This window comes from Microcebus murinus, chromosome 26, assembly GCF_040939455.1.
Source record: "Microcebus murinus isolate Inina chromosome 26, M.murinus_Inina_mat1.0, whole genome shotgun sequence".
NCBI lineage: Eukaryota > Metazoa > Chordata > Mammalia > Primates > Cheirogaleidae > Microcebus > Microcebus murinus.
Window position 1 is genome coordinate 6156244 of NC_134129.1, and position 8143 is coordinate 6164386.

Here is an 8143-nt window from a genome sequence, read left to right on the forward strand (position 1 = left end):
AATTCAAAAAGGTTTTATTTTTAATTATTATAGGTACATAGTTATATATATTTATAGGGTACATGTGATGTTTTGATGCAAGCATACGATGTGTAGTAATCAAATCAGGGTAATCGAGGTATCCATCACCTCAAACCTTTACACCTGATTGTGTTAGGAACATTCCAGTTCCTCTCTTTTAGTTATTTTAAAGTACACCATAACTTATTGTTCACTGTAATCACCCTATTGTGCTATCAAATATTGTTCATTCTAACTATCTAACTATATTTTTACACCCATTAACCATCCCCACTTCATCCCACTACCCTTCTTAGTCTCCAATAACCACCATTCTACTCTCAGTCTCCATGAGATCAATTGTTTTAATATTTAGCTCCCACATATGAATAAGAACATGCAAGATTTTTCTTTCTGTGCTTGGCTTATTTCTAACATAACATATTTCTAACATAATCTCCCAGTTCCCTCCATGTTGTTGCAAATGACAGGATTTTATTTTTTTATGGTGAAATAATATTCCATTGTGTATATGTTCCACAATTTCTTTTTTCATTCATCCATTGATGGACATTTGGGTTGGTTCCAAATCATGGCTCTTGTGACTAGTACTGCAATAAACATGAATGTGCAGATATCTTTTTGATATATTGATTTCCTTTCTCTTGGCTATACACCTAGCAGTGGGATTGCTGGGTCCTATGGTAGTTCTAATTTTAGGATTTTGAGGAACCTCCGAACTGTTCTCCATAGTGGTTGTGGTAATTGACACTCCCAACAGTAGTGTATGAGGGGTTTCCTTTCTCCACATCTTCACCAGCATTTGTTATTACCTGCCTTTTTTTTTATTAATAATATTTGTATATCTTTAAAGGGTACTTGTGATGTTTTGATACAGACATACAATTTGTATTAATCAAATCGGGGTAATTGCGTTATTCAGCACCTCAAACATGTATCATTTCTTTGTGTTAGGAACATTTCAATTTTCTCTTTCGGTTATTTTAAAGTATACCCTAACTTATTGTTGGCTTTAGTCACTTTGTTGTGCTGTCACATAGTGTTCATTGTATTTAGCTATGTAACTATTTTGGCACCCATTAACCAACCTCACTTTATCTCCCTCCATTTTCTGCTGAGTATATTCTCCTTTTGAATACATACTCAGCAGCGGGATTGCAGGGCTGTATGGTAATTCTATTTTTAGTTTTTTGAAGAAATGTCATGCTGCTCTCCATAGTGGTTGCACTAATTTGCATTCCCACCAACAGAGTACCATGGTTCCCTTTCTCCACATCCTCATCAGCATTCATTATTGGCCGTTTTTTTGATAAAAGCCATTTCAACAAGGTGAGATGACACCTCATTGTAGTTTTGATTTACATTTCTCTGATGACTACTGATGTTGAGCATTTTTTCATATAGCTGTTGGCCATTTGTATGTCTTCATTTGAGAAATGTCTATTCAGATCCTTTGCCTATTTTTTAATTGGATAATTTGATTTTTTCCTATTGAGTAGTTGGGACTCCTTATATATTCTAGTTCCTAATTCCTTGTCAGATGTGTAGTTTGCAAATATTTTCTCCTGTACTGTCACTTGTCTCTTCACTTTGTTGATTGCTTTTTTTGCTGTGCAGAAGTTTTTTTAGCTTGATGTGATCCCATTGGTCCAATTTTGTTTTGGTTTCCTGTGCTTTGAGAGTATTACTCAGGAAGTTCTTGATGAGACCAATGTCCCGGAGCATCTTCCCAATGTTTTCTTTTAGTAGTTTCATAGTTTCAGGTCTTAGATTTAAGTCTTTAATCCATTTTGATTTAATTTTGTATATGGAGAGAGATAAGAGTCTAGCTTCATTCTTCTGCATATGGATATTCAGTTTTTCCAGCACCATTTATTGAAGAGACTGTCCTTTCCCCACTGTATGTTCTTGGTACCTTTGTTGCAGATAAGTTTATTATAGGTGTGTGGATTCATTTCTGAGTTCCCTATTCTGTTCCATTGGTCTATGTGTCTATTTTTATGCCAATACCATGCTGTTTGGGTTCCTATAACTCTATAGTATAATATGAAGTCAGGTAAGGTGATTCCTCAAGTATTATTCTTTTTGCTCAGGATTATTGCCTTTTTAATAAAAGTCATTTTAATGGAATGAGAGGGTAACTCATTGTAGTTTTGATTTGAATTTCTCTGATGCCTAATGATGTTGAGCATTTTTTCATATATCTGTTGGCCATTTGAATGTCTTCTTTTGAGAAATGTCTATTCAGATCTTTTGCCCATTTTTAAATTTAATTTTTTTATTTTTTCCTATTGAATTGTTTGAGCTCCTGATATATTCTAGTTCTTAATCTCTTGTCAGATGGGTAGTTTGCAAATATTTTCTCCCATTCTGTGGGTTGTCTCTTCACTTAGTTGATTGTTCTTTCCTTTGTTGTACAAAACCTTTTTAGATTGATATAATCCCATTTATTCAATCTTATTTTGGTTGCCTGTACTTTTGGGGTATTACTCAAATAATCATTGCCCAGACAAATGTCCTGGAGCATTTCTCAGCTCCTTTCCTACTGGAACTTTTTAGTTCTTTTATTTTTGTCTTTTCAGTTTTTAGCTGCTTATTTTCTTTTATTCATTCATGCATTCTCAGCCACAAGATTTTTCCACATGTGTGTTTGTATTGGTAATGTTTGCTGGATCTGTTGGTTTGCTCTTTTATGATCCTGTGACAAATTTTGAAGATATTTTTTTTTTTGAGACAGGTTCTCACTCTGTTGCCCAGGCTGGAATGCAGTGGCATCATCATAGCTCACTGTAGCCTGATCTCCTGGGCTCAAGCAATCCTCCCACCTCAACCTCCCAAAGTGCTAGGATTATAGATGTGACCTACCACGCCTGTGTGAAGCTTTTTTTTTTTTTTTTTTTTATCCAGTCTCCGTGGGGACCGTCAAAAATTGCCAATGCCGACTATATTGCAAGTCGTCATGGCGGGGTATTGGGAAAAGTTTTCAATTAGCAATAATCGCGCCTCGGATAAACCTCATTGGCTACGATACTGCCACTGCGCAAAGCTTGAAGCTTTGTTTTGAATAATATATGGACTTTTTGGCTCACTCATTTTCTCAAAGAGTGTTGGGTCCTGTCAAAAACAAAAGGAAACAAAAATATAAAATCTGAATTTGTGGCATGTGTTCCTCTTAGGAAAAGCTACATTTCTGGCAAAAAATGGGATGTGGGCCCTCAGCATCCTCTGAAGAAAGTGTTTGTGAAGGCTGAAGATGGGTCCCTCCATTCTTATCCATGCTCTGCTGGGCATTTATTCTATTTTTCGTCCTTGTTTTTCTTTCCTCAACACTCTTACATGGGTAGTAGCTATTTCATGAAACTATGTAATTTCTGTTATAAATGAGCCTGTTCAGATGGTAAGCCTCACAGTTTCAAAGGGATAGTTGAGTTTTTGTAGCAGTAAGTAGCCTCTTAGTATTTTCCTACAACTAAAAATCTAAATGCTTTTCTATTAACACTCTCTTGATGAAACAGGTTGGGAGGGTCATCCCATCACTTTTAATAGTTTCTGGTATGGGTGGCAGCCTGGAAGCAAGGGCACCAGAGCTCTAGCATAGGAGAGTAGGTGTAGGGAGTTCATCAGGCTATTGTGAGGGACCTCTCCTGCACCTGGGAATCTGGAATAGTAAGAGCTTTGCTACTTTCTCCAGAGGCAGCTGTTACCCTGAAATGAGATTGGGGGATTTATTACAAACTAGTTCCATGAGGTCTGTGAATTTCAGGGTGCTTATCACTGCTCTAAACTTTCTCTGCTAGCTTTGCCAAGTTCAGATGCCCAGTCCTAGATTTTCTATAGGAGTTGTTCTCACTTTGTGTTTTTAGTATCTCGTTGTACTCTTCGAAATTGTTGAGAACTCCAAAGAACTTTTGTTTTTGTAGGTGATATCTGTTATAGTACCATACTAAAAATTAAAACTAAAAAATATTTAAAGTAGTTAAATTGAATTTAAAATAATAATAAACTCATTACATGTTAACATAAATAGAATTTTTATTTAAAAATAACTATTTTTGCAAAACAAAAAAATGGAAAAATGGCATTGTTTCACGGTTTTGCTAATGTCTTTAGTTTCTGGCTTAATAGAAGGTGGCAGGATTCTCATATCTGCTTATTCATTCGATCTGTTGTTTTGGTTGAAGTATTAATATATGAAGGAAATGTGGTTTTAGACAGGTTAATAACTGAAAAGGGAAGAGCATGCTAATGGCATTTTCAGATATTTGTAGATTTTCTCCTTTGAAATACACCAGAATGCAACAAGTGGTAGTTTCTTCCAATGTGGAATTTAACCATATCAACAAACTTCACGTGCTCTGTTCTATTAAAATCCATTAGTATATCTTACATACTGAATTGATCTTTTATCCATGCATGATTTCATAACAGCATTTATCTGTCATTTTGAAAATGTTGATTCACTGAGTAAAGCAGATATTCCAAATTATAACACCTTTCATTATATAAAAATCACATTCATTAATATTAAGACTGATCACATCTTAAAAGTATTTTTTTTATTTATTTTATAATTTTGTAATTTTTTGTCATTTTTGTACAAAGATGTAAAGGTCATTGGAAATCTTAAAAGTATTTTAAGTATCAGGAGGCTGTCATAATCACAGGGCCACATAGAAGTTTGCTGCAATTCTAATTTTCATAATAAATCTTGAATTTTATTATTAGCAATAAATTCTGTCAGTTGTTTTCCTTGTGACAGGTTTACTTTGTTCATTTTCAAGAAATTATCTGCCAAGTACTGATTCTAAATAACCATAGTTTGTTAGTTGTACTTTTCAAATAAAATGTTGTTTCATGACAAAAATGATAAGCTCAGCTTGCAAATCATAAAATTGCTTAGGTGCTTTTACTTGAGACTGCCACTTTTAATTCCATAATTAAATTAAATTAATTGCCATAATTAAATTTTTAATTTAATTTAAGCAGCAATAGCGCTTATATGTATGTCTCATTTTGTCATGAAGAATATTACAAAGACATGTATCTATTCAAGGCCTAAATTTAATACTATTTATAATGCTTAATGTTTCATCCAGGGCATTCTTAAATGAAATTGGATTAATTTTTCCCCTGCAAATGTATGTCAGTGAAAAACAATGATACAATGACTCCTGTTTCAGTTTGGTGCCACCACCTTGATTCACTAAGATGCCAGCCTTTTTAGCCATTATTGCTTTCATATCGGTCCAATCAATATCACAGACTTCTTGAAGGGGTCTCAGAGATTCTTAGGGGTATGCACAACATACTTTGAAAACCACTGATCTATGGTAATTATTGTTTAAAAAAAAGTCCACATAAATGATATCTACAAATTAATCTTATCAATCCATAAATAGCCAGGAGTCAATTATGTATATATTCATGGCAGTACAAAAGCATGTGATAGGGACAACTAACTCAGAATAAGGGATAGGGACAAAGGTTTATTGGAGCAGTTGCCTCTGAGATGAACTTTATAGGATTAATGAGAGGAAAATATTTCTTGGTGAAGGGGTGTTTGGAGGTGTTTTTGAGAAGGGCATCCAAAGCAGAGAAAACTATGTCAAATATTGTGACTGAATATACCATCATGTATTAGTCAGGACAAGCTTGATTTTATTGCAGTAACACACACCTAAATCTTCATAGCTGAACACATCAAAATTTATTTCTCCCACAAGGCCCAGGAGGATGACTCACCAAGGCAGGTAGCTCAGCAATCCAGGGTTGTTTTTATCACAATTTCTATGACAGAGGAAGAGAAAGCTGCTAATAAGGACCCCTAACAGAACCGGAAGGACATCTGCCAGTGCTCCTAGGTCATTTGCCAGAATTCCTCAAATGGCTCTTCCTAACATTCATATGACAGAGTGCATGTGGATATTTGGAGAACCATAAATTTCTCTGGCCTAACCTAGTTCCTTAAAACAAACCCCCTGACACTATTTTCTACTGTAGCAAAAACAAGTAGACAGAGTAACAGTAGAGGGCTCTTATAATCAACCAGAAAGATGACAAGTAGACAGGTTCATACTTCAGTGCCAGATCAAAAGGAGTAGAAGTCCAGCCTGGAGAATGCTCTGTTAAGTAGGAGAGTCTTTCTGGTGTAGTGATCAAAAGCTCTGTCTAGCATCGGAGAGCTAACCTTTTTCTTTCAGTGAGTAGAAGACAAAAAAGGAAACAAATACTGTATTGGGGTAAAAGCCTTTAGAATTACACAGTTTTACATATCATAATGCTAAGAGGAAAAAAAGTTATATAAAACTGCTATGTAATGCTATGTAGTTTGTCTCTCCTATGTAAAATTTGAATAGAAAAAAAGACTCGAAAGAAATACAGGACAACAGAATTTATTCTACTGATATTATGAATGATTTTTATATTCTAGAGTATGTCTTAAATTTTCCATAGTGAGCATGATTATTTTTTAATCAAAGGTAAAAAAATATCTTTGTTGAAAAAATTCTAATTTAAATGATACATTTTAATAAATCTTTAGTTGTTAGATATGGACAAGAGATATTCATAAACAGGGTGAACATATTTTCCTCACCCTGAATTGTAACATGTGACTTAATATAAAATTGGATAATAAGATTAAAATTTTTGTGTTAAAAAATTGGGAAACCATATGATTACATCACCACAAAGAACTGAAATCCTGTAATTATTTCTTTAAGCTCAAATGGCACATATTTGTACGATTTATAATTTATTTTTGCTCTCCACAATTGTGTTAGCAAAATTTGTGTTAATGTGGTTTTTATAAACTTAATTATACATTTTATTACTATAATTATTAATTTTAAATCACAATAGCTTGGCATTTAAATAAATGCATTGTTTTGAACTACTTTTCTTTATAAAATATAAATGCATACATATTTGTTTAAAGACTAATAAGCCTTTAATTATTACCTCTGACATCTGGGCTTCTATTATTTATTTATTTATTTTTTGCAAACAGAACACACCTATGTCCTATCACTTATCCCAGCAGAGGGCGCTGCAACCCAAGTATCAGGCTCCATATATTTCCCATAAATGTCAAACTTAATATCGTTAACTTGACAATCTCATAACTGAGCAACTGCATAAATGTGCAATCCCAGCTGGAGGCAGGAGAAAAGACAAGTGAAAATTTCCCTTCCAATCCTTATTTCTGGGAAACAAAGAATACAAAACAAGATGATAGGTGCAATCAGTTTGTACCAGGTATCAAATGAATGGCAACGCTAACAGCCCAGAGGGCAAAGAGTTTTTGTGAGGATGACATCACATCTGGGAAGAGTTGAAAATGGTTTTTGGAAGAAGATACATTAAATTCCATTTTAAAACCCATTTTTGCAAATGGCAGTGTCAAGTTCTATGATAAAGATGTCTATAATGAGTAATGGATTTTGCTCTAAAAACCATATGATGTCTTGGAGAGAAAGTATAAATACACAGCAAGTTCAAATGCAGAATAACTGTGATCACCGCCAAGTTTAGACCCCTACACTATGTTTCATATCTCCAGCTGCCTACTTGGCCACTCCAAATAATTCAAGATCCCCAAAACTTATCGTGCCCACATTTCATCACCTGAGACATATGTGTTCTTCTTTCTCTGTTCAGTCATTTATTTAGCAGTGTTACTGTTGTTGAAAATCCATTGTCACCTTTAATTTCTCCTTTCTACCATCTTTCTCCAAACCTAATTCCCAATTGTCTTCTGACTAGTATTTAAAGCCTTTGTTGACTTACTTATACATGAAGCATGACTTTTTTTTTTTTGAGACAGAGTCTCACTTTGTTGCTCAGGCTAGAGCGAGTGCCGTGGCATCAGCCTAGCTCACAGCAACCTCAATCTCCTGGGCTGAAGCAATCCTCCTGCCTCAGCCTCCCGAGTAGCTGGGACTACAGGCATGCGCCACCATACTTGGCTAATTTTCTGTATATATATTTTTAGTTGGTCAATCAGTTTTTTTCTATTTTTAGTAGAGACAGGGTCTCGCTCAGGCTGGTTTCGAACTCCTGACCTTGAGTGATCCACCTGCCTCGGCCTCCCAGAGTGTTAGGATTACAGGCATGAGCCACC

The 8143-nt window shown here is 34.8% G+C and overlaps 1 non-coding gene across 1 annotated transcript; it reads right to left on the reverse strand.

Moving 5' to 3' along the window:
- Nucleotides 1-2928: 2928 nt before the first annotated feature.
- Nucleotides 2929-3069, reverse strand: LOC142864753 (U4 spliceosomal RNA). The gene has a single exon (XR_012915100.1). It is a non-coding gene; the product is annotated as a U4 spliceosomal RNA (small nuclear RNA).
- Between the last annotated feature and the right edge of the window lie 5074 nt (nt 3070-8143).